General features: G+C 44.1%; 5 non-coding genes across 5 annotated transcripts; all 5 read right to left on the bottom strand.

Moving 5' to 3' along the window:
- Window positions 1-767: 767 nt before the first annotated feature.
- trnaq-cug (transfer RNA glutamine (anticodon CUG)) lies at window positions 768-839 on the bottom strand. The gene has a single exon. It is a non-coding gene; the product is annotated as a tRNA-Gln (tRNA).
- Window positions 840-13,802: 12,963 nt separating this feature from the next.
- On the bottom strand, window positions 13,803-13,874 carry trnae-uuc (transfer RNA glutamic acid (anticodon UUC)). The gene has a single exon. It is a non-coding gene; the product is annotated as a tRNA-Glu (tRNA).
- Window positions 13,875-15,407: 1,533 nt separating this feature from the next.
- Window positions 15,408-15,489, bottom strand: trnal-aag (transfer RNA leucine (anticodon AAG)). Its single transcript has one exon. It is a non-coding gene; the product is annotated as a tRNA-Leu (tRNA).
- A 5,632-nt stretch (window positions 15,490-21,121) lies between these two features.
- Window positions 21,122-21,193, bottom strand: trnaq-cug (transfer RNA glutamine (anticodon CUG)). Its single transcript has one exon. It is a non-coding gene; the product is annotated as a tRNA-Gln (tRNA).
- Window positions 21,194-25,109: 3,916 nt separating this feature from the next.
- trnae-cuc (transfer RNA glutamic acid (anticodon CUC)) lies at window positions 25,110-25,187 on the bottom strand. Its single transcript has one exon. It is a non-coding gene; the product is annotated as a tRNA-Glu (tRNA).
- Window positions 25,188-25,460: the final 273 nt, after the last annotated feature.

The raw sequence follows: 25,460 nt of genomic DNA, 5'->3' as shown, positions 1-25,460 counted from the left end.
ATCATTTGCAGGTTGTGGGCGCGTTTTGTGCTCCGTGGTTTACCGGTGAGGACTCTGAACCTTGAATCCAACAATCCGAGTTCAATCCCGCCAGCGCATTGCTTTTTTTTTGCTGAAGGGCATTTTATTTCAAATTCTCAGAAAGTGAAAGTCTAACTCCTGAGGAAATCTCAGCAAATTCCACCGCAATCCCATTGCAGACGATGCAGCGAATGATTCTTGGCGTCATTGCATCAGCTCCAAAGGACTTTTCCTCAAGAATACAAAGCTCTGAGAGACACGGAAGCCACAATGGGCAGGGGGTCCACCTTCATGTGTCGTGTCATTCACTCACTCATCTGTCCCAATTTAAACCAGACTTCGGAGGCGACAGGCCAGAGTGCGATCCGTTACACCATGGAATTGACAGCACTCTGAACGAAGACACTATACTTTTCTCCCAAAACACACACACACACCTACACACACACACATTCTCTCCTTCAAACATACACACAGACACATACACTTGCTCAATAATTACCAGACTCCAGTCGCACTGTTATTTTGTGACACCAACTGCTTCTTACTTCCAACAGATGATTTAAACTGTCGATAAAAGATGAAAAACACTGACATTGCAGGCATCTGGCGCCAGCGGCTCAGCAATGTTCACTGTCTTAGCAATTGAACTGGCTGACAGATTGTTCTCTCGATTCTGATTTTGTGTGAAAATTAAGCGAAATGCTTTTTAACCTATCAATCATCTGCGTTGACAAATTAAAGCATTGTTCCGCCGAGATTTGAACTCGGATCGCTGGATTCAGAGCCCAGAGTGCTTACCATTACACCACGGAACCAAGCACGGGACAGTCTGACAATGTTCGTTCAATGCCTGTTCCAATTTGAACAGCAGAGAGAAATATCAGTCCCACTCACAATCCCACCAATTACCAAAGCAATCCATATTCACAGTGCCCTTGCTGGTTCATTCTGTCAAAATGTGTAAGCTACCTTCAACTGCATTAAATTTCACTGTAGCTCACCACATTCAAAGAGCAATGTTAGCATCGAACTGATATGAACCTTACTGCGGTAAATGTACTGAACAACATCAGCTTATCACAGCTCTGCTTTCGTCACAATGGAAGCCAGTGTGAAAATATAAACAATTTCACATCTTAACAGACAGGAAGGAGTTTGTGCCTGCGGATAATTGGCACTGTGCACGTTGCTGTAATCAGTGTCTGGGAGAATCAGGCAGATGAGATCCTGGTGGTCTCGTGGTTAGGATTCGGCCCTTTCAGGGTCGCAGACTGCCTTCGATATATTCAGATTTTAAAAAATAAGCAAGTCAGCAATACTTCCTGTTCCAAAATACCTCTGCCAGAATCAGTGCATTGAGATTTGTAGTTTTGCTTCAGAGTTGGAAATGTTACATGGGTGACAGGCTGAGATCAAACACAGATAGTCAAAGGCAGTGATAGGCTGCAAAGCGCTGACGATGGAGATGGTGATACAAGCTAACTTCCGGGTGGTAATAGGTCAGAGTTAACCGTTTACATTGACAGAAATATCACTTATTTCTGGATAAAAATCTCGGGCTAAATGACTTCTAAAAAACGTCTCCCTGAATGAAACACTAAACTATTTGACTTCTAATGATTGCAAACAGTTTTTATTCAGAAATCCGTAATTGTGAGATGAACAACGCGGGATGGAGAAAGTCTCAGTTTGAATGGTGTCACTGTCGGAGGAATGGAGAGCTGGAATTTAACCAGGAAATCAGCAAAGTTTAAAAACAATGGCGCCTAACGTGGAACTTGAACCCAAGACTCTGCAATTACATTTGCCATGCAACCGACTAAGATAGCCAGGCGACTGCTGTGATAACCCTTGACCGATTCTTAATATGCATGAACCCAAATGTTGTTCGAATCTGGTGTCTCAGTTTGTTCTGATTACAAAGTTTACAATTAACGGACCACAGCATCCCCAAGGTTACCAAAAGAGAAAATGCTGGAAAATCCCAGCAGGTCTGCCAGAATCTGTAAGGAGAGAAAGGAGCTGATGTTTCGAGTCCAGATGACACTTTTCCAAAGCTCAATTAGAAATGTCAGCTTTGAAAAGGGCCATCTGGACTCGAAACATCTGCTCATTTCTTTCCTTACAGATGTTGCCGGACCTGCTGAGATTTTCCAGCATTTCGCCTTTTGGTTTCAGATTCCAGCATCCGCAGCAATTTGCTTTTATCCCCAAGGTTACAATGCGTTCCTCTCAACCATCAATAACATATTTCAAATCTTCCAGTTCTTAGCTGCAGTTCCTTCAAACATTACAAACTCCTCTTACAGCTTTCATTCTGATCTTTTCTCTGTAACATTTCGAGATTCAACTTTTGAACGAATATGAATCATTTTGTGACGGTAACAAGCTGTTCGTTCCCATCGGGAACTGAAGCACATTGAGACACAGAGAAAACGAAGCAAATACACACACCCGAGAGACAGGGGCCTAAGGAGAGACAAACACAATGAAAACAAACCTGACACTAACATGGTTCTGATGGTGTTCCAGTTCCGGCTGCAGCATCCGTGAATGCTTCTGTGAATTAACGGAAATGGGAACACGCCCGAGTTTTTGCATGGATTTGATTTAATTCACTCTGTAGACATACAATTAAAAGCAGGAATAATGAAAAGCGGGAAATCCCAATGGATTTTAACTCGATCACGTTAATCACTCGGACACGATTACTAGTTTCTAAGCTATTAAGCCAACCGCAGATCCAATGTAACAGTTACTCTACAATTTACTTTAAACGTCATTACTTCTAACGTCATTAATCGAACATGTAATCACTAAAAATTCATGCAGTAGAATGTAGCATTATTCATTTTGACAGGAGGAACGAGCAGAGGCAATGCAAACATGAATTGCTGTGTGCAATTGATAGGCTTGTGGAACCAGCTTCGTTCGTCCTCCAGCAAAGTAGATCCTCCAGTTCAAAACCCGTCATTGTACATGTGCAGTTTAGTGGTTATCAAATTCGCCTCACACGCGAAAAATTCCAATACTTCAATTTCAGAACAGCTCCGATTTCAGTATGATTTGCATTCGTCATTTGCATCAACTGCGTTGCTGCGTGTAACCAGCATTTTCTGCTTTCAGTCAGTGTCTGTGAAGGGCAAAACAAGACTCACCTTCCAGCTGGATATCTTGTATCAGACTTGGAAAAGTCAGAGATGTAACAACAACAACAAGCTCAGAAGATAAATCACATGGCGCAAACATTGTTCACTCAAGAATTTGATACATGCCCAAATCTGCCGCTCTCAAGTCACATTATTTTAACTCCCTGTTCTACATCTCAGACATTTCCACACCCATCAAATATCAACCAACAAAAATTCAGCCTGCTCCACAGTTTGTGGTAAACTTACTGTCGATCTTCGCAAGTAGTTGGCTTCATTACAGCACTGTTTTTTTGTAAACCAATGGTCGCGAGTCAAATTCTCGCTGGAGCCTGAGGTTACGTTTGAGATTCCGGTAACAAGTTAGATGGTGAAATAAGCTGTCGGGGGGAGACAGACATTTTAGATTAATGAGCAAGAAGATTTAGTTACGGAGGGAGAGAAGTAGAAAGAACAGGACCTACTTGAAAATGTTGAGAAAGTTATGTGTTGATGTTCAAAGTGATGAATGGGTATTTGGGTCTTCATTATCAGGAGAATGAAATGGAAGAATCAAGAAGTCTGCCACAATTATAACCTGGTTCTTCTGAGACCACAGCTGCAACATTCTGTGCAGTTTTGATCCCCACGGTGGAGAACTGATAGACTTTCATTGGAGGTTGCAGAGGGAATGTTCGAAAGATTGGATCCTGAGATGAGGGAGTTGTCCTATGATGATGTTCCCAGGAGCAGGCTGAGGGTAAGAGAGTGGGTTTTCTGACTTTAATTAATTATTTAATTTTTCAGTTAATTTTGGGTTTAAAATCGGAGGTTTTTTTCAAAACCGGAAGTCGGGCCAGGAGGGGCCTGGGGAAGTTTTTGGAGGGTTTAAAAAGGGCTTACCTTGGAGGTTCAGCTTCATTGTTCCCAGGAGCAGGCTGAGGGTAAGAGAGTGGGTTTTCTGACTTTAATTAATTATTTATTTTTTCAGTTAATTTTGGGTTTAAAATCGGAGGTTTTTTTCAAAACCGGAAGTAGGGCCAGGAGTGGCCTGGGGAAGTTTTTGGAGGGTTTAAAAGTGCACCAAAGTATACAGCGGGCAGCATCGTAGCGGGCAGCAGAGTGAGTGGGAAGTTGAGTGAGCTGTCAGGGCTTTGGCTCACAGGGCTTGGACGAGCAGGGGTGAGTTTTTGTTTCCTTACATTCTTATTAACTTTTCACTGTCTAACTTGACATAAAGTGTCCAGTATGAGTGTGAAACCAGTGTGTTGTTCCCAGTGTAGGATGTGGGAGGTCCTGGAGGCATCTGGCCTCCCGGACATCCACATCTGTGAGGGGTGTGTCGAGCTGCGGTTCCTGAGGGACCGTGTTAGGGAGCTGGAACTGCAGCTCGAGGATCTTAGGCTGATGAGGGAGAATGAGGAGGTGATAGACAAGAGCTATCATCAGGTGGTCACACCAGGGCCACGGGAGGAGGCCAAGTGGGTGACGGCCAGGAAGGGTAAGGCTAGGGTGGTTGAGAGCACCCCAGTGGATTTGCCCCTGCACAACAAGTACTCCTGCTTGAATACTGCTGGGGGGGACAGCCCGCCTGGGGGAAGCAGCAGTGGCCGTGTCTCCGCAGTGGAGTCCAGCCCTGTAACTCAGAGGGCTAAGGAAAAGAGGAGGAAGGCGGTATTAATCGGGGACTCGATGGTGAAGGGGACAGACAGGCGTTTCTGCGGAGGTAGGCGGGATTCTCGCATGGTGGTCTGCCTCCCTGAGGCCGGGATCCAGGATGTCGCTAGTCGCGTCCCGGAAAACCTGAGGTGGGAGGGAGAGGAGCCTGAGGTAGCGGTACATATTGGTACCGCTGATGTGGGTAGGAAGGGGGAAGGGGTCATGAAAAGGGAGTACAGGGAATTAGGGAGACAGCTGAGAAAGAGGAAAGCAAAGGTAGTAATCTCAGGATTACTGCCTGTGCCACGGGAAGGTGAGGGCAGGAATGGAGTGAGGTGGAAGATGAATGTGTGGCTGAGGGACTGGTGCAGGGGGCAGGGATTCAGGTTCCTGGACCATTGGGACCTCTTTAGGGGCAGGGGTGATCTGTATACAAAAAACGGGTGGAACTTGAATCACACGGGGACCAATATCCTGGCCGGTAGGTTGGCTAAGGCTACTGGGGAGAATTTAAACTAGATAGGTTGGGGGGAGGGGAGCTAGAAGAGTTGACTAGGATCAAGGAACTAATTGATGGGGGGGAGGATGCAGGGGTAAGGGGAATTACAAAATTAATGGTAGAGGAGAGGGTGCAAGTGAATGAAGGCGGTAATTTAGATAAGGGAGTAGAGGGAGAGGGTGTTCGCGACTCATCAAAGCGGGTCCAGATAAAAGCTGGAATAAGGACACTTTGCCTGAATGCACGAAGCATTCGGAACAAGGTAAATGAGTTGATGGTGCAAATCAGCACAAGTGGGTACGATCTAGTGGCCATTACAGAAACGTGGCTGAATGGTGACCAGGACTGGGAGATGAATATCCAGGGGTAGCAGGCGTTTAGGAAGAATAGACAGGAAGGAAAAGGTGGTGGGGTCGCGCTATTAATAAGAGATAATATCAGGGTAGTACTGAGGGATGACATAGGCTCTGAGGAACAAAACGTGGAATCATTATGGGTAGAGATGAGGAATAGTAGAGGGAGAAAGACACTAGTAGGTGTGGTATATAGGCCCCCGAATAATAATGTTGAGGTAGGGAGGGCTATAAACAAGCAGATAAGGGATGCGTGTAAAAACGGAACGGCAATAATCATGGGGGACTTCAACATGCACATTGACTGGCAGACTCAAGTCGGTAAGGGTGGAATGGAGGAAGAGTTCTTAGAATGCTGTCGGGATAGTTTCCTTGAACAGCATGTTACGGAACCGACGAGGGAACGAGCTATTTTGGATCTGGTATTGTGTAACGAGGTAGGTAGAATTAAGGATCTTATTGTGAAGGACCCTCTTGGGTCTAGTGACCACAATATGGTCGAATTTCTGATTCAGATGGAAGAGGAGAAAGTTTGGTCCCAAACCAGTGTCCTCTGTTTGAACAGAGGGAAATATGATAGGATGAGGGATGAATTGGCTGAGGTAGACTGGGAGAGCAGGCTGGCAGGTAGGATAGCTGAGGAACAGTGGAGGATTTTTAAGGAGATCCTTTTCAGTTCTCAGCAAAAATATATTCCAGCAAAAAACAAGGATTGTAAGAAAAGGGAGAACCAGCCGTGGATAATGAAGGAAATAAAGGAGAGCATTAAAATAAAAACAGCTGCGTACAGAGTGGCCAAAAATAGTGGAGAAACAAGTGATTGGGAAAAATTTAAGAAACAACAAAGAGAGACTAAGAAAGCGATAAAGAAAAGAAGGATAGACTATGAAGCTAGGCTAGCAATTAATATAAAAAATGATAGTAAAAGTTTTTATAAAGATATAAAAAGGAATAGAGTGGCTAGAGTGAATGCTGGACCCTTGGAGGACGAGAGGGGGGAGTTAATAGTGGGAAATGAGGATATGGCTGAGTCTTTAAATAAGTTTTTTGTGTCGGTCTTCACGGTGGAGGACACAAATAGTTTGCCAAATATTAACGATAGAGGGTTGGCAGCAGGAGAAATACTTAATACAATTAATGTTACCAGAGAGGCAGTGCTGGGTAGACTAATGGGACTGAAGGTGGACAAGTCCCCGGGTCCGGATGGAATGCATCCCAGGGTATTGAAAGAAATGTCAGAGGTAATAGTGGATGCGTTAGTGATTGTTTATCAAAACTCGTTGCATTCTGGGGTAGTGCCGGTTGATTGGAAAACGGCTAATGTTACGCCGCTGTTTAAAAAAGGAAGGAGACAAAAGGGGGGTAACCATAGGCCGGTCAGCTTAACGTCTGTAGTAGGGAAAATGCTGGAATCCATTATTAAAGAGGAGATAGCAGGGCATCTGGATAGAAATGGTTCCATCAATCAGACGCAGCATGGATTCATGAGGGGAAAGTCGTGCTTGACGAACATGTTGGATTTTTATGAAGATGTGACTAGGGCGGTTAATGGAGGAGAACCGGTGGATGCGGTGTTCTTGGATTTCCAAAAGGCGTTTGATAAGGTGCCCCATAAAAGGCTGCTGAAGAAGATTAGGGCACACGGAGTTGGGAGTAGTGTGTTAAAGTGGATTGGGGACTGGCTATCCGACAGGAAGCAAAGAGTCGGAATAAATGGGTGTTTTTCCGGTTGGAGGAAGGTAACTAGTGGCGTGCCGCTGGGATCGGTACTCGGGCCGCAACTATTTACCATTTATATAGATGATCTGGAGGAGGGGACGGAGTGTAGGGTAACGAAGTTTGCAGACGACACAAAGATAAGTGGAAAAGTGAATCGTGTGGAGGACGGAGAAGATCTGCAGAGAGATTTGGACAGGCTGAGTGAGTGGGCGAGGATATGGCAAATGGAGTATAACGTTGAGAAATGCGAGGTTATACACTTTGGAGGAAATAATAACAAATGGGATTACTATCTCAATGGAAACAAATTAAAACATGCTACCGTGCAAAGGGACCTGGGGGTCCTTGTGCATGAGACGCAAAAGCCCAGTCTGCAGGTACAACAGGTGATCAAGAAGGCAAATGGGATGTTGGCCTATATTGCGAAGGGGATAGAATATAAAAGCAGGGATGTCTTGATGCACCTGTACAGGGCATTGGTGAGGCCGCAGCTGGAATACTGTGTGCAGTATTGGTCCCCTTATATGAGGAAGGATATATTGGCATTGGAGGGAGTGCAGAGAAGGTTCACCAGGTTGATACCGGAGATGAGGGGTTTGGATTATGAGGAGAGGCTGAGGAGATTGGCTTTGTACTCGTTGGAGTTTGGAAGGATGAGGGGGGATCTTATGGAGACTTATAAGATAATGCGGGGGCTGGATAGGGTGGAGGCGGAGAGATTCTTTCCACTTAGTAAGGAAGTTAAAACTAGAGGACACAGCCTCAAAATAAAGGGGGGTCGGTTTAAGACAGAGTTGAGGAGGAACGTCTTCTCCCAGAGGGTGGTGAATCTCTGGAATTCTCTGCCCACTGAGGTGGTGGAGGCTACCTCGCTGAATATGTTTAAAGCGCGGATGGATGGATTCCTGATCGGTAAGGGAATTAAGGGTTATGGGGATCAGGCGGGTAAGTGGTACTGATCCACGTCAGATCAGCCATGATCTTATTGAATGGCGGGGCAGGTTCGAGGGGCTAGATGGCCTACTCCTGCTCCTATTTCTTATGTTCTTATGTTCTTATGAAAGGCTGAGTAAATTGGGTGTTTATTCTCTGGAGTCAGACGAAAGAAAGGAGATTGTTTCCGCTGGTCAGAGAATCTAAAGGACGGGGACACAGTCTCAGGATGTGGCGCTGATCATTTAGAACTGTGTAAGATGCTATATCAGAGATTTGGTTCAGAATTGGTGGGCCGCATGTCCTAATTCTGCATTGCAGGGACACAATGATAGCAATAGATTTAGCAATGTCGAATTCAAATAAAATTAGACAAATTATATCAGTCCTGCACATATTATCAAACCTATTGTCATTCTCAGTAACTGATAGAAATTGATGCTCTGATTGTAGATATAGAACTGTAACGCACCATCACACCGAGCAAATCCACTGCCCGTTTAAATGTTGATCAGTGAAATTTTAATCAGCTTCCGCTATGAAACATGCGGGAACTGACTCAATAAAGTCTCCATTCACGAAAGAAGTGTTATTTCCTCTTACAACTTCAAAGCTTTTGTTATTTTTTGTACCATTTAGCGTGAAGATTTATACAGTAAGTGAACAGAGATTTGATGCTAAAAATATGTCCACATGTTCCCTCCGGGTACATAACCACAGTGACGCACACAGAGGAGCAAACGTAAACATAGACGGTGAGCGTGACAGACGCTTAAGGACGACAAAGGCAGAGGCTTGACGCTCAGTTGTTGAACATTTGACTGCATATCAAAAGGTTCCTTGTTCAATTCGGGATGTCCTCTTCAGTATTTAACTGGATTTTTTTGTATTTCTGACAGTCCTTCAGTGGTTGGAAAGTTCTTTATGACGTCCGCTGGTCGGAAGAGGCTCTATAAAAATGCAAGTATTTAATGATCTTCAATCCCAGTCCTCTGTTTACTGACTCAAGTCAATGGAAATAGTTTGTCCATATCTGTTCTATCAAACGGCCCTTTTTCCATTTTTGGCAGAAGGATTTAACCACTGCATCAAAACAACACTGTGGAGGTAAAGTAGTCGAAGGAACTTGTTTAGATTTGTAAACTATATCATCATGTGGTCTTCCTGTATCAGGTTTGGTGCAAATCGAACTGGCGTCAAATTTGCAGAGAAAAAGCTTCCAGCCTGATTAAGAATGTCGTGCGTTGCTACAGCCGTGTCATCCTCTCTGGCGCGATCGGTCAGCGAACATGGTTATTAACCGAAAGATTGGTGATTCGAGACCGTCCGGAGACGGCACTGCCGCTGTGTTTCAGTTTCCCCCACCAGCTTTTATTGTTACATAGTTTTAGTTTTTCTTTTTCATTTCGTCCATGGGCGTCAATGAAAGTATTTCTCATGTGCTTCCAGCTCTGCTGTTAACCGGTGTTATCGACATTACTAATTCAGTGAATATTCATCCCAAACACATTTGTAGTAATTTATATATTTCAAATACTATTAAACTTAATAACTGAACGCGAAACTTTAACTCATGGTTAATCCTGGGTTTCAATTTAATTTTCCCACCCACTCCACTTCATTCCCGGTTCAATCAGAAATCTGTCCATCCCAGCCTCAAGTGTGTTCAGTGAAAGAGCTACTCTCATTCCAAATTTCTTGCTCGTGGTTCTGGAGAATAGAAGAATGGTTAGTGATTAGCGCCACTGTCACACAGCTCGCTGGACCCTGTTCGATTCCCGGCTTGAATCACTGGTTGTGCGGGTTTTCCCCATGTCTGTGTGGGTTTCTTCCGAGTGCTGCGGTTTCCTCCCACGTTCTGAAAGACGTGCTAATTAGGTGCATTGACATGAACTGTGACGACTCGGGTAGCTTCACTGCAGTGCTAATATAAGCTGGATTTGTGACGAACAAATAAATTAAAGAATGAGAGGGGATGTCACTGAAACTTACACAATTTTGACAAGGCTTTATAGACTCGACAGTTGGGTGTGGTTTGCGATGGCTGCGAGGGGGACGGCTCTGGAACAAGTGTTCATAATTGCAGGATACAGGGGAGCCAGTTCGATCTGCGACACGGAGAAATATCTTTACTCTGAGGGTGGTGAACCTGTGGAATCCTCTGCCACACGAGTGTCTGGATGAATTGTTTATGTATCGATCCTCCAATGAGGTTTCAAAAGTGAGAAACTTATGAATGTTGATGCCGATTTGGTTGCGTTTGTACAAGAAATGCAGTTTTATTCCATTTCTGACGAGAAGTTTGTAAGTAGCTCAGATTTCATGCAGCAAAATGAATGGTATTCATTTTGACAGGAGGAACCAGCAGAGGCAATAAGTTGCTGGGGATAATTGACAAGATTGTGAAAATTAGCGATTTTGTTTCTCACCGCAGTTCAAACTGGGTCAACTATTATTCCTGTTTTCAATCAGGAAATAATTCCAGCTCCTCTTCATTCACGCGCATTCAATAAATTTTCATTGACCGGGAATCGAATGCGGGTCGTGGCAGTGGGAGCGCCGAATCCTAATCATTAGACCATCAGGGAAGATAACGAGGCAACGTTTAGCCTGACTTTTCCACTTCAGAATTTTTTTAAATGCACAAGAAATATTTGTTGGACAAAAATCACATCCAGAAAGAACACGTGTGACTCCTTCAGCCAATGAAACACTAATTGTTGCTGTCTGGAACAAGGAATCAACAGTGAGGTCTCACAGGCTGTTCATGTGTATCTTGCAATTTCCAAAACCGACCCATCTCATCATGCTGATCCTGTGAAACGGATGAGGTAACACACAGCAGATGTTCATCGCTTCAAACTATCTGCTTTCCACCTCAGCATTGTGTAGGTTTAAAAGCACCGTTAAAGTTTAAGACTATCGTCATTCCACTGATCATTACCGACTTTCTGTGTATTTTATATTGTGATAAAACCTGTATTTATAATATAAACAGCTGATGGTAGACATTCTCTGCTGATTTGGCAGCATCTGTGGACACATAAAAATCTAAATACCTCCATGCGTTAGCTGTTTCTGAATTATAGCGATTGTTGCGTTTGCAAAGCGGCAAAATATTTTCAAAACAACTGACTCATTTCAAATTTGTTTTGTTAAATATTAAGGCATTACATTGTCTCACAGCCATAGGACATTTACACTTCGCCATGTCCTGAATAATATTGTACAACTGCAGTCAGAGAGAAAGGAAAACAATTGGGACAAATATTATTTTCTGAATCTTACGTTAGATCAATGAATATGCCACATTGCTAAGGTTTCCAGCCGAATTGGAATAGGAGAAAACAAGGTTCTAAATTGCAATCAGACTGCACGGTTTGATATTCTCGGCCGGTCACATTGGTCATGAGCAGAGTTTCTATAGTGTAGGGGTTATCATCTTCATATCATCCAGGATAGGCTCCCCGATTCGAAACGGGGTTGAACACGATCGAAATTTACTGCTGGAAAGTTGCCCGATTGTAGTTCGTTGTTGGATGTGAACTGAATATGGATCAACCAAAATATTAATTTGTTCTTCATCAATTATTGGAAAAAATGCTGTCCGTGTGCAGCTGATGTCGGTTTGATGGATTATCCATGGGAAATGTGTGGGCTTAAGTGGGTTAAGGTGGCGACAACAGTCTCGGTCAGGCACCCTGGGCTTACATTCTCTGGATCATGTGTCAGCCATTTATGACGAAGGTATGGAGATATTTCTTCTCTCAAAGGCTTGTGAATGTTTAGAATTCTGCAGCCGGCCAGAGGTGTGTGGATCCTCAGTCGATGAGGACACTGGAGGGTTGAGTTGGAGTGGTTTCTGAAATCTAAGGGAATGAAGGGCTATTGGGATAAGCTGGGAAATTGGGGTTGAGGTGGCGGATCTGCCTTGAATCAATCGTGGAGGAGGCTCAATGGGACATGTGACCCAGTTCTACTTCATTGATTCTGTTCACTATCAATACCAGATCCGGTACCAATGACGTCTGCTGACAGCATTGAAGTCTTGATTAAGGCGTATGGTCGAAACCAATCACTGCTGAATTTTCAATTAATTAACTTCATGGAGTACCTTTGATTTGATTTTTTATTGTCACATGCATTAGCATACAGTGAAAAGTATTTTTCTTGCGCGCTACACAGACAAAGCATATCGTTCATCGGGAAGGAAACGAAATATTGCAGAATGTACTGTTACAGTCACAGCTAGGGTGTAGAGAAAGATCAACTTAATCCAAGGTAGGTCGTGCATGTTAACACGTGAATTCCATGCAGTAGAATGTGTCGTTAAACATGTCAACAGCAGGTACCAGTAGACACAATGCAAATATAAATTGCTGTGGGCAATTGACGTGTTTGTGGAGCCAGTTTCCTTACATCGTTTCACCGCAGCGTTTCTGATAATTATCACGTTCGCCGTACACACGCAAGTTTCCTGGTTCAATCCTGGGCAGAAATGTATTAAACAGGAACAGAAAATGTTGGAAAATCTCAGCAGAACTGACGGCATCTGTGGGGAAACCAGCGTTTCAAATCTGGATGACCCTTCATCAGATTTCCTGATTCGACACACTGGCTCTGTTCTCACTTCACAGATGCTGCCAGACCTGCTGAGATTTTCCAGTATTCTTTTTGTGTGTTTCAGGTTCCAGCCTCAGCAGTATTTCATCTTTACAGAAACATTTCCAAATGTTTTCAATTTCAGAGTAACTCAGCTTTCAGAATTAATCACGCATTTGCCACGAATCATTAACTGCCGAGTATTTTCAACATTTTCTGATGGTAACGCCATGAATCAGCTTGTGAAAAGAACAAAACGGATGTTCTGTGATATAAAGCAAGGGAGGATGATTAAATGAAACAAGCAGTGATGGATAAGGCAAGATTTAGCTGGCGATGGTGGAGGCCGGGTGGTCAAGTCGTTCAGACTCAATCCATTCACCACCAAGACCCAGAATTGATGATAAACTGCCAACTAAACAGAACATTTTACTGAGCGTGTAATCAGTTTCTGGAGGGGAAAGTATCTGAAAGCAAAGGAAGAGAATATCATTTGCTGCAGAAGGTAGAATGACTGTGTGACTATGTCTGTAGCGACAGTGACCTGGAATGAGGGAATGGAGACAGTAATGATGATCAATGAGATACAAATCTCTGATGTTGTTCAGCAGATTTACCACAAGAAGCTACAGAAGACGCAGAGGTTACGAATGATCTGTCAATGTGGTGAGCTACAGTGAAATTTAGTGGGGTCGAATGTATTATTATTCATTTTGACAGGAGGAAGCAGCAAGGGGAATGTCATGAAAAGTTGCCGGGGACAATTGACGGGATTGTGCAAGTGGGTTTATTTTGTTTCTTCAGGTCGTTCAAACTGACACAATGATCACTCCTGTTATTGATCAGGAAGTAATCATGTGTTGGGCGGCAGCAATAAAGCCTCTATTCCCTGACCGGGAATCGAACCCGGGCCGCGGCGGTGAAAGCGCCAAATCCTAACCACTAGACCACCAGGGAAGATTCAAGCAAGCATTTTAATCTGACCGATACATTGCAGCGTTTTTCAAATACTCGCGAAAGGTTTGTCGGGGAAAAAAAAACTAATGTTTCGATCGAACACGAATGACTCCTTCAGCCAACAGCAAATTACTGCAGATTCTGGAACTTAAAAGACAAACTTAAAATGCTCGAAAATCTCAACAGGCATGACGGCCTCTCCGGAGAGAGAATAGAGCCAACATTTCAAATCTGTATGGTCAGTCATCAAAGCTGAAGACAGGAAAAGAGGACAAGGTTGATACTTTAAGTGTGGGAGATGCTGTGTGAGGGTGGGAGCCGTGGGTAAGAGTTGACAAAGTTGTGATGGGAAAAAAATCAAAGGGAATGTAAATGGTGGCGCGAAAAGCAAAATACTGCGGTTGCTGGAATCTGAAACAAAAACAGGCAATGCTGGAACATCACAGCAGGTCTGGCAGCATCTATGGAGAGAGAACAGAGCCAACGTTTCGAGTCTGGATGACCCTTCGCCAGAGGTCTGTAGATCCTCAGTTAATTAGAATATTGAAGTTTCAGGGGAGATATTTTTGGAATCTAAGGGAATGAAGGGCCATCAGGATACGTTTGGAAATTGATGTTGATTCCTGGGATTCGTCATGATCTCCTTAAATTGTGGAGGAGACTCCATGGGACATGTGAGCCAATCCTACTCCATTAATTCCGTTCCCTGCAGCACCAGATCTGATAGGAATCACCTCTGTTAAAAGGGTCGGTGAGTGTTCTGAGGCATTGAATTCGAGGCAGCAGCATTTGTGGGGGAAAGTGATCAAATGCCGCAAATGTCAGGTGTTCGGTTGATTTGTTTTACACGTCATGAATACTTTTTCTCGAACATGTTATTACGAAACGTTAATGCAGTAGGATGTATCATTACTCATTTTGACAGGAGAAACCAGCAGAGACAATGTCATAGCAATTGCTGTGGGCAAAAGATGGGCTTCTGGAGCCAGTCTAGTTGTTTCTCCAGTAAACCGGATCTGCTTGCCCTGAGGTCATCACCGTGTTTCTGTAGTTCGGTGGTTATCACAAGAGCCAGGTTAATTCTGAAAATATCTGGTGAGAACGAGGAATGATGGGACGTGTACATGATAGGATTTGAACTTCACTTCGAAAGTTCAAGTCCATCACTTTAATTCCTGGGTAGGGAATAAAGTCTCACTGTCTGTAATCCTGTTATTTATATCATGATGCAAAGATGCCGGCGTTGGACTGGAGTGGGTACAGTAAGAATTCTCACAACACCAGGTTAAAGTCCAACAAGCTTATTTGGAATTGCGAGCTTTCAGGAGCACTGCTCCTTCATCAGGTTGTTTGACTCCGCAATCAGAAATTCAGCCTGTGTGTGCTCTCGAAAGGAGCCACTTGAACACACGCTGCTTTACCCCAGCAACGTTTTAAGTTGGTAATGTCCCTGCTCGTTGTTCATGACGAAAACGACACCGCACGCACTCCTGCACTTCATCTGAGCCGTTAGACCAAAACTCAAATCTATTTTGGCAGCGGTGGGATTCGAACCCACGCCTCCGCAGAGACTGGAGCCTTAATCCAGCGCCTTAGACCGCTCGGCCACGCTACCACATCGCAATACATCGCGATCATGTTATTTAATGATATTGTTACTGAAATTCATTAAAAGCAATGAAACTTGGAAAGGCCAACAGGAAGCATGAGCTGCTCCTTCACTGATTCAGGTAAACCTGAACTGCGCAACAAACAGAAATCATCTCACGTCAGAAACACAATGAGCTGCAGTGAAGGGCCGGCATCATTTAAACTGTCCTTAAGCTCGTCTCTTCCCAATTTCCAGCCAGAAATTACAAGGGAACCTCCTGTTGAATTTGCTCAGGGTCTGCACTTAAGGACACGAGGCGAGATTATGTTTTATATCTTCATCCAGGCAATAACCCACATTTGTTTTCAGAGTTTGGATGGGAGCAATAAATCTTCAATTCCAGACCAGTAATCTAAACAGCAGGGAAAGAGTCAAACTCTAACCACCAGACCAGCAGCTTGCAGCGTGTTTTAGAATTTAATTTATCCACGCTGCTTTTGTTACTTTAATTTTCACGCCACTTTCGCCACAAATAGCTTTCTCCTGCAAAATGGCGCCCTCTGTTTCAACGCCAGTGATGTGTTCAGCCAATGACAACATATAACAAACACTCCAGTGCAATTATCGCTTTCGCTTCCGACGGTTCGAAACCGGACAGAAATATTTCCAAGTGCTTTTCAATGCAGAGTGCGGGAAAAAGTTTCATTATTCAGTGTCAATGTAAACGGTAAAATCTGACCAATTACCAGACAGATTTTACCTTGCAACAACTTCTCAATCGTTCGTACTATGCACCCTATCGCTGTCCTTCTCTTTCTGTGTTTGTTCTTGAACTGTTGCACATGTGAAATTTCCAGCTCTGATATAAACCTGCAAACCTCACTCGGCTGATTCTAGTAGATCTGCTTTCGATCAGAGAGCAAATCAGATCATTATTAATGGTTTACTGAGAGCAAATAGTCCTCTTTTCCAAAGTGGGAATTGAAACCAGACATCACAAGGAGAGTGTTGAACATGAGCCACTGGACTACCATGGAAACCGGCGAACTGTGTTTTTCAAACTGATTTCACACATGTCCTTTTGCTCATTATTTTCCTCTCAGATCTTCTTCACTTGTGACACGTTTCTCCTTCAAAATGTCCTGTTTGGATGGAACATAATTGCCTCCTTCAGCCAAAGACAACACGGATTGAATTCGCTGGGTCATGGAATTGATAGTGAGGTGAAATGTTCCCACAAAATGCTAAAGTTTAGAAGGATGAGGAGAGGATCTGATAGAGGTATATAAAATTCTAAATGGATTGAGAAAGAAAAGGTAGACCAAAAGTTTCTTCTTCTGGGGCAATCAAGAACAAGAGCTCACTTGTATAGTTTGGGAGCCCGTGGATTTAAAACTGAGGTGAGGAGAAACTACTTCTCGTAAAGGGCGGTGAATTGGTGGAACTCGCTGCTCCATAGCGCGTTGGAATCTGAATTGTTGAATGATTTCAAGAAGGGATAAAAATATTTCTGATGAAGAAAAACACATTAAAGGGATATGGAGAATAGGTGGGGAGGTGGATTTCAGATCAAGGAGAGGTCAACCATGATCTGATTGAATGGCAGAGCAGGACCAAAGGGCTGAATTTGCCGACATCTGCTCCCAATTCCTATGTTCATATGTTTCTATGTGTAAGGTTCAATTTTCAAGCCCACCAACCTCATCACTGTGGTTCTGTTGAAATATATGTACAGTACGCCCTCTGGTTCCCCTTCACCCACAACGCATGTGAGTCCTACAAGTAAATTTGTAATCGTCTCATTCTGTGGTGTAATCATTCTGTCATTCTCTGTTTCCCTCATTTATTTTCCCCTGGCTTCCACCATATCAGATGTTGTTATGTTTCCTCCCTGCTGGATTTCACTTGTTTTAAAATTCCTACATTTCTAAACATTCCCAATGTTAACGAAAGGTCATGGAGGTGAAAGTCTATCTTTTGTTTCCCTATGCACAGACGCTGTCTGACTTCCTGAGTTTTTCCAACATTATCACATTTCATTGCAAATTTCTGATCCGCTGTTAGATGGCAATGAAAATATATTTAGTTGACATGCTTTTTTTAACGCTGGCCTGTTGGTCGATGGGTATGATTCTCGCTTTGGGTGTTAAAATCCGCAGGCTTGCGAGAGGTCCCTGGTTTAAATTCCGGACAAGCCCTTCCTTTGTAATGGACATGTCGTGGATTTTGTTAGTTTATTTCCCGTGACATGGCGGAATTGGTTCACATGGGACATGATTTGTGAACCTGAGAACACACTGAAAGGCTTCCCATTGTCTCTGTCTACACTTCCCGCTGTCTCGAGAAAGCAGCCAGCGTAATTAAGGACCCACGCACCCCGGATATTCTCTCTTCCACCTTCTTCCATCCGGAAAAGATACAAAAAGTCTGAGGTCACGTACCAACCGACTCAAGAACAGCTTCTTCCCTGCTGCTGTCAGACTTGTGAATGGACTTACCTTGCATTAAGTTGATCTTTATCTCCACCCTAGCTATGACTGTAACACTACGTTCTGCATTCTCTCGTTTCCTGCTGCATGAATTGTATGTTTTGTCTGTATAGCGCGCAAGAAACAATACTTTTCACTGTATGTTAATACATGTGACAATGAATCAAATCAAATTCTGTTCGCACAACAGACTCACTGAGGATCCAGACATTTTCAAAAGGTGACAATGCTTGCAGACATTCATTTAATCTTTATTCACCCATTCAGAGGACACCATGCTTGTGGGTTCCGACAGTTGTTTTGTGTATATTGAGTTGTGGGTGATTGATTCACTCTCTTTCCCTGTCTGTCTCTTTTCGTCGCTGGAGACCTGTCTCTGACTCTTTCACTTTTCACTCTCTCTGTCTCTGCGTCGATCATTGCTCCCTCTTTTGCTCTTTGCACCCTCTATTCTCTCGCTGTCTATGTTTAACCAACGTTCACTGGATTTAATCCTGTGATGAGGCGGTTGTGCGGGGAGGAGAGACTCAGTGGGATGATTTTGGGCTGAGAGGTGGTCAGATGGAAAAGTCTGAAAATGGGGCGATAGTTTGACTCCGGGCATACTGAGACGCTGTTTCCCCACCTGGTTTGAGTAGTTAGATCAAAAATATTAAGGCGAAAGATGTAAGAGGAGTTTGCAATGTTTGGAAGGAGATCCAGCTAAGAAGTGCGAGATGTGAATGCAGTTGTTGATCATTGAGAGGAATGCATTCTAACCTCAAAGATTCTGCCGGTTGATTAATCGTAAACTTTCTAATTGGAATAAGCTGAGATACTAGATGGAAAAGCCATATTTGTCTCCATGCATTTGAGTATATGGAGTGCCAGTTCTGATATGTGTCCGTCTAGCTCAGGGTCGTGCATTTGAGTCCCACGTTGGGCTCTGTTTTTACTGGGTTAAGTTCCAGCAGTGTCGCCGCTCAAACTGAACCTTTTCCCATCCCGTTTTCATTTAAAGTTTATTTAGTAGTCACAAGGAAGGCTTGCATGAATGAAGTTACTGTGAAATTCTCCTAGTCGCCTCTTCGGGTCAATGCACCTAACCAGCACACCTTTCCTACTGTGGGATGAAACACTCACAGACGCGGGGAGAACGTGCAGACCACACACAGATCGTGACCCAAGCCGAGAATCGAACCCCGGTTCCTGGCGCTGAAAGACAACAGTGCTGAGCACTGTCCCACCGTGCCGCTCTATGAATTCCACAGTTACTACTTTCATGAGTTAAAGCGATCTCTGCTTCCCTGGCAGTCGAAGAGTTTAGTGCTTAATTCAGCTAGAAGTTTTCTTCTCATTTTGCGCGAGATTGGAACCAAGATCTGGGAGGTTGTGTCAGTGGAAACAATAATCATCCCCATTGCCATTCAGTCACTCCAACCTTACCTCCTGTCACCAGGTCGTAAAAATAGTTCTTGCCCTCATTTTTTCCTTCACTCTGTAGTTGCTTGTAAACCATTAAATCTCTAACTTCTTCCATTTTGGATATAACGTCAGCGACCCGAAACATTCACTTTGTTTCCCTCTCCAAAGACGACGTTTGACCTGCTGAGTGTTTCCAATATTTTCTGTTTTGAAATGGGATTTTCAGTAACTTCAGTGTTTCTTTTTCTAGTTCAATGTGGATTAGTTTTCTTGGACTGAATGTTCCCTGTTTAAATCGTTAAAGGGCTGAGGTATTAAAAAATAAGATACAAGAATGTGTCACCCTATTTGACATAAAATGAAACAAAATGAGGATCAATCATTCCAAAAGATGTTACTAATTCAAAATATCTTTTGCAGGGGGTCCACCTCCGGGTGCCATTCACTCACTCATCTGTCCCAATTGAAACAAGAAGTCGGACGGCGAGAGTCCAGATTGCTCAGCGTTACACCAAGGAAACGACAGCACTCTGACCTATGACACCAGACCTTGCTCCCAAAACACACACACACACACACACACTTGCTCAATAATTGACAGTCTCCAGTCGAATGGTTGCTGTTGTGTGACACCAACTGCTTCTTTCTTTCAGCAGATGATTTAAAGAGTAGCGAAAGATGAAAAAAAAATTGCTGATGTCGGCATCTATCGCCGGAGGCTCAGCATTGTGCAGTGTAATGGAAGTTGAACTGGCTGACAAATTGTCCTCCCGATTCCTGCTTTATGAGGAACTGAAATAAAAGATCCATCGACAAATCAATCCTCAACAATGGCAAAGAAGAGCAAGGGTCCGCCTAAATTTAAACTCTGTTCACTGGATTCAGAGTGGTCACCATTAGACCAGAGGACCTACAACATAGCAGCCGCCTGCAAATGGTCACTCAAAGAATTTGACCTACTTGCTGTTTCTGCCATATTGAATGAAAAAGGTCACATGCTTTGTGTAACCATTTGCATCAGGTGGCTCTGTTCCTGTTTCTGTGGTTTGATGGTGAGCATTCTGGACCCCAAATGCAGTAAGCGGAGTTCAGAACTCAGTGAAAGATTGTTTTTATTTGCTAAAGACGATGATGAGTTTGCTGAAGCGCATTTCATTTTTAATTCTCAGAAAGTGGAAAACCAAACACTGAGGAAATTCCTGCAAATTCCACCGCAATCACATTGCAGACGATGCAGCGAATGACTCTCCTGGCGTCATTGCATCAGCTCCAGAGAACGATTGCTCAAGAACACAAAGGGCTGAGAAGCAGAGTCACCACAGTGGGCAGGGGGTCCACCTACATGTGTCACTCATTCACTCATCCGTCCCAATTTAAACCAAAATTCGGAGGCGAGAGGCCAGAGTGCGAACCATTACACCATGGAATCGACCGACAGCAGTCTTTTCTCCAAAACACACACACGCACCGACTCTCTTTCTCTCTCACACGCACTCACACGCACACACACACATTTTGCTCAATAATTGCCAGACTCCAATCGAATTGTTATTGTGCAACACCAACAGCTTCTATCTTTCAACAGAGGAGTTAAAGAGTGGCGAAAAGATGAAAATCACTGATGTTGCAGGCATCTCGCGCCAAAGGTTCAGCAATGTGCATTCTAACAGCAGCTGAACTGGCTGACAGATTGTTCTCTCGATTCGGACTTGGTGAGAAAATTAAACACCCTTCAGCATATCCATCATCTGCAAATTAAAGCAAGGTTCCGCCGAGATTTGAACTCGGATCGCTGGATTCAGAGTCCAGAGTGCTCACCATTACACCACGGAACCCAGCACACGGCAGCAGCCTGAAGATGGTCGCTCAGTACCTGTGCCAATTTGAACAGCAGGGCGAAATATCAGTCCCATTGCACAATTCCGTCAATTACCCACAGCAATTCATATTTTCATTGCCCTTGCTGATTCCTCCTGCAAAAATGAGTAAGCTACCTTCAACTGCATTATATTTCACTGTAGCTCACCACGTTGAAAGAGCAATGTTAGCATCGAACCTTTACAAACCTGTTGTGTTAAAAATGCTGAACAACATCAGCATATCACAGCTCTGCTTTCGTCACACTGGAGCCAGTGTGAAAATATGAACAATTTAATGTCTTAACAGACAGGAAGGAGTACATGAATGTCGATAATTGACACTGTGCACATTCCTGTCATAAGTATCCGGGAAAATCAGGAAGCTGAGATCCTGGTGATCCAGTGGTTCGGGTTCAGCCCTTTCAGGGTCGCAGACTGGCTTCGATAGATTAAGATTTAAATGTTTTGATAAAGAAACCTCCAATACTTCCTGCTCGAAAGCAGCTCTGCCAGAAACAATGGAGTGAGATTTGTATTTTTGCTTCCGAGTTGGAAATGTCATATGGGTATGAGGTCAGTTCGAGAACCAATACTGATTGTGAAAGACAGTGATACAGTGATAGCCTGCGAAGCACTGACATTGGAGATGTTGATATAAGGTAAGATCTGGGTGGTAATGGGTCGATTTAACCGTTTGCACTGACAGAAATATCACTCATTTCTGGATAAAAATATCGTGCTGAATGACAAGAAACTTCTCACTGAATTTAGCAGTAATCTATTTGACTGAGACTGATTCCAAGCAGCCTTCATTCAGAAAGCAGCAACTGTGAGATTAACAAAGTGGGATAGAGAAAGACTCAGTTTGATTGGTGACGCTGCCAGAGGAATGGAGAGCTGGAGTTCACCCCGGAAAGCAGCAAACTTTATAAATAATGAGAACTACCCAATGTTGCCCTTGTCCATCATTCCTTCTGTCAGTTAATCCATCCTGTTATGCTCTCTATCACAGACCTTCCCTTTTAATCTCTTTACTGATAGCCAGGTTCCGCACACATGTCATAGAACATAGAACAATACAGCACAGAACAGGCCCTTCGGCCCACGATGTTGTGCCGAGCTTTATCTGAAACCAAGATCAAGCTATCCCACTCCCTATCATCCTGATGTGCTCCATGTGCCTATCCAATAACCGCTTAAATGTTCCTAAAGTGTCTGACTGCACTATCACTGCAGGCAGTCCATTCCACACCCCAACCACTCTCTGCGTAACGAACCTACCTCTGATATCCTTCCTATATCTCCCATCATAAACCCTATAGTTATGCCCCCTTGTAATAGCTCCCTCCACCCGAGGAAATAATCTTTGAACGTTCACTCTATCTATCCCCTTCATCATTTTATAAACCTCTATTAAGTCTCCCCTCAGCCTCCTCCGCTCCAGAGAGAACAGCCCTAGCTCCCGCAACCTTTCCTCAGAAGACCTACCCTCCAAACCAGGCAGCATCCAGGTAAATGTCCTCTGCACTCTTTCCAGCGCTTCCACATCCTTCTTATAGTGAGGTGACCAGAACTGCACACAATATTCCAAATGTGGTCTCACCAAGGTCCTGTTCAGTTGCAGCATAACCCACGGCTCTTAAACTCCAACCCCCTGTTAGTAAAAGCTAACACGCGATAGGCCTTCTTCACAGCTCTATCCACTTGAGTGGCAACCTTTAGAGATCTGTGGATATGGACCCCAAGATCTCTCCGTTCCTCCACAGTCTTCAGAACCCTACCTTTGACCCTGTAATCCACATTTAAATTAGTCCTACCAAAATGAATCACCTCACATTCATCAGGGTTAAACTCCATTTGCCATTTTTCAGCCCAGCTTTGCATCCTATCTATGTCTCTTCTAGCTTACAACAGCCCTCCGCCTCATCCACTACTCCACCAATCTTGGTGTCATCAGCAAATTTACTGATCCACTCTTCAGCCCCCTCCTCTAAGTCATTAATAAAAATCACAAAGAGCAGAGGACCAAGCACTGATCCCTGTGGCACACCGCTAGCAACCTGCCTCCAGTCCGAAAACTTTCCATCCACCACCACTCTCTGTCTTCATTCAGATAGCCAGTTACCTATCCAATCGGCCAACTTTCCCTCTATCCCACACCTCCTTACTTTCACCATAAGCCAACCATGGGGGACCTTATCAAACACCTTACTAAAATCCATGTATATGATGTCAATTGCCCTACCTTCATCAACACACTTAGTTACCTCCTCAAAAAATTCAATCAAATTTGTGAGGCATGACTTGCCCTTCACGAATCCGTGCTGACTATCCCGGATTAATCTGCATCTTTCTAAATGGTCGTAAATCCCATCCCTAAGGACCTTTTCCATCAATTTACCAACCACCGAAGTAAGACTAACCGGTCTATAATTACCAGGGTCATTTCTATTCCCTTTCTTAAACAGAGGAACAACATTCGCCACTCTCGAGTCCTCTGGCACCATCCCCATGGACAGTGAGGACCCAAAGATCAAAGCCAAAGGCTCTGAAATCTCATCCCTTGCCTCCCAAAGAATCCTAGGATACATTTCATCAGGCCCAGGGGACTTATCGACCTTCAGTTTATTCAAAACTGCCAGTACGTCCTCCCTCCGAGCATCAGTGCGGCACGGTAGCACAGTGGTTAGCATTGCTGCTGCACAGCTCCAGGATCCCGGGTTCGATACCCGGCTCGGGTCACTGTCTGTGTGGAGTTTGCACATTCTCCTCGTGTCTGCGTGGGTTTCCTCCGGGTGCTCCGGTTTCCTCCCACAGTCCAAAGATGTGCGGGTTAGGTTGATTGGCCAGGTTAAAAATTGCCCCTTAGAGTCCTGGGATGCGTAGGTTAGAGGGATTAGTGGGTAAATATGTGGGGGTAGGGCCTGGGTGGGATTGTGGTCGGTGCAGACTCGATGGGCCGAATGGCCTCCTTCTGCACTGTAGGGTTTCTATGATCTATTAGCCTGTAACACCTCTTCCTCAAAAACATGGCCCCTCTCCTTGGTGAACACTGAAGAAAAGTATTCATTCATCACCTCGCCTATCTCTGCTGACTCCATACACAAGTTCCCACTACTGTCTCTGGTCATTCTTTTATTCCTCACATGAGAGTAAAAAGCCTTGGGGTTTTCCTTGATCCGGCCCGCCAAGGACTTCTCATGTCCCCTTCTAGCTCTCCTAAGCCCCTTTTTCAGCTCATTCCTTGCTAACTTGTAACCCTCAGTCGAGCCATCTGAACCTTGTTTCCTCATCCCTACATAAGCTTCCCTCTTCTTTTTCACAAGACATTCCACCTCTTTCGTGAACCATGGTTCCCTGACTCTTTGAACTCTGCTGAACAACATGAATTTATCACCGTTAATGGACCGTGGTTTCCAGCCCCACGTTGAGCGCGATTGTTTTTAAACTTTGCCGCATTTCTGGTTGAACTCCAGCTCGCCATTCCACCCGCAGTCTCACCATTCAAACTGAGTCCTTCTCCATCCCGCGCTGTTAATCTCACCGTTACTGGTTTCTGAGTGAAAACTGCCACCACTTCACTGGAGGTCAGAAAGTTTGCTGTTTAATTCAGTTAAAGGTTTTCTTGTCACTGAGCCCGAGATTTGGACCCTGATCTGCACGATATTTGTGTCAGTGGAAACAATGAAATCCACCCGATTGTCAGCCAAATTTTACCCCGCATCACCATCTCTATCGTCAGCGCTTTCCAGCCCATCGGTTTTTTAAAATTCTTGACATGTGACATTTCCAATTCAGACACAAAAGAGGAAATGTCTCTTATACTAATTGCGACAGAACTGGTGCTGACCCGGAAGTAACGCGGGATTGTTGTTCAGGGTATAGCAATAAATTGACATCCCCTGACCGGGAATCGAACCCGGGCCGCGGCGGTGAGAGCGCCGAATCCTAACCACTAGACCATCAGGTAAGTTGATACAAATTATTTAAAACACTAATTTATACATGGACCACTGCCTTTTATGTTATTTTGGACATTTTATTCACCAGAGCATGTTTCTCCTTCAAAGTTTAATGTTTAGATCGAACACAAGTGACTGCTTCAGCCAATGAAAACAGCGAATTCTGTTAGTTGGAACATGAAATCGGCAGTGAGGTGAAATAGTCCCGCAAGCTGCCATGTGACACTTTCAATTTCCAAAACCCACCAACGCTCCTGTGAAACTTACAGGGTAACACACGG

The sequence above is a fragment of the Mustelus asterias genome, unplaced genomic scaffold (assembly GCF_964213995.1).
Source record: "Mustelus asterias unplaced genomic scaffold, sMusAst1.hap1.1 HAP1_SCAFFOLD_837, whole genome shotgun sequence".
NCBI classification, from domain to species: domain Eukaryota; kingdom Metazoa; phylum Chordata; class Chondrichthyes; order Carcharhiniformes; family Triakidae; genus Mustelus; species Mustelus asterias.
Note: the sequence above shows the minus strand (reverse complement) of the source record. Positions and strands in the feature narration are given on the sequence as shown.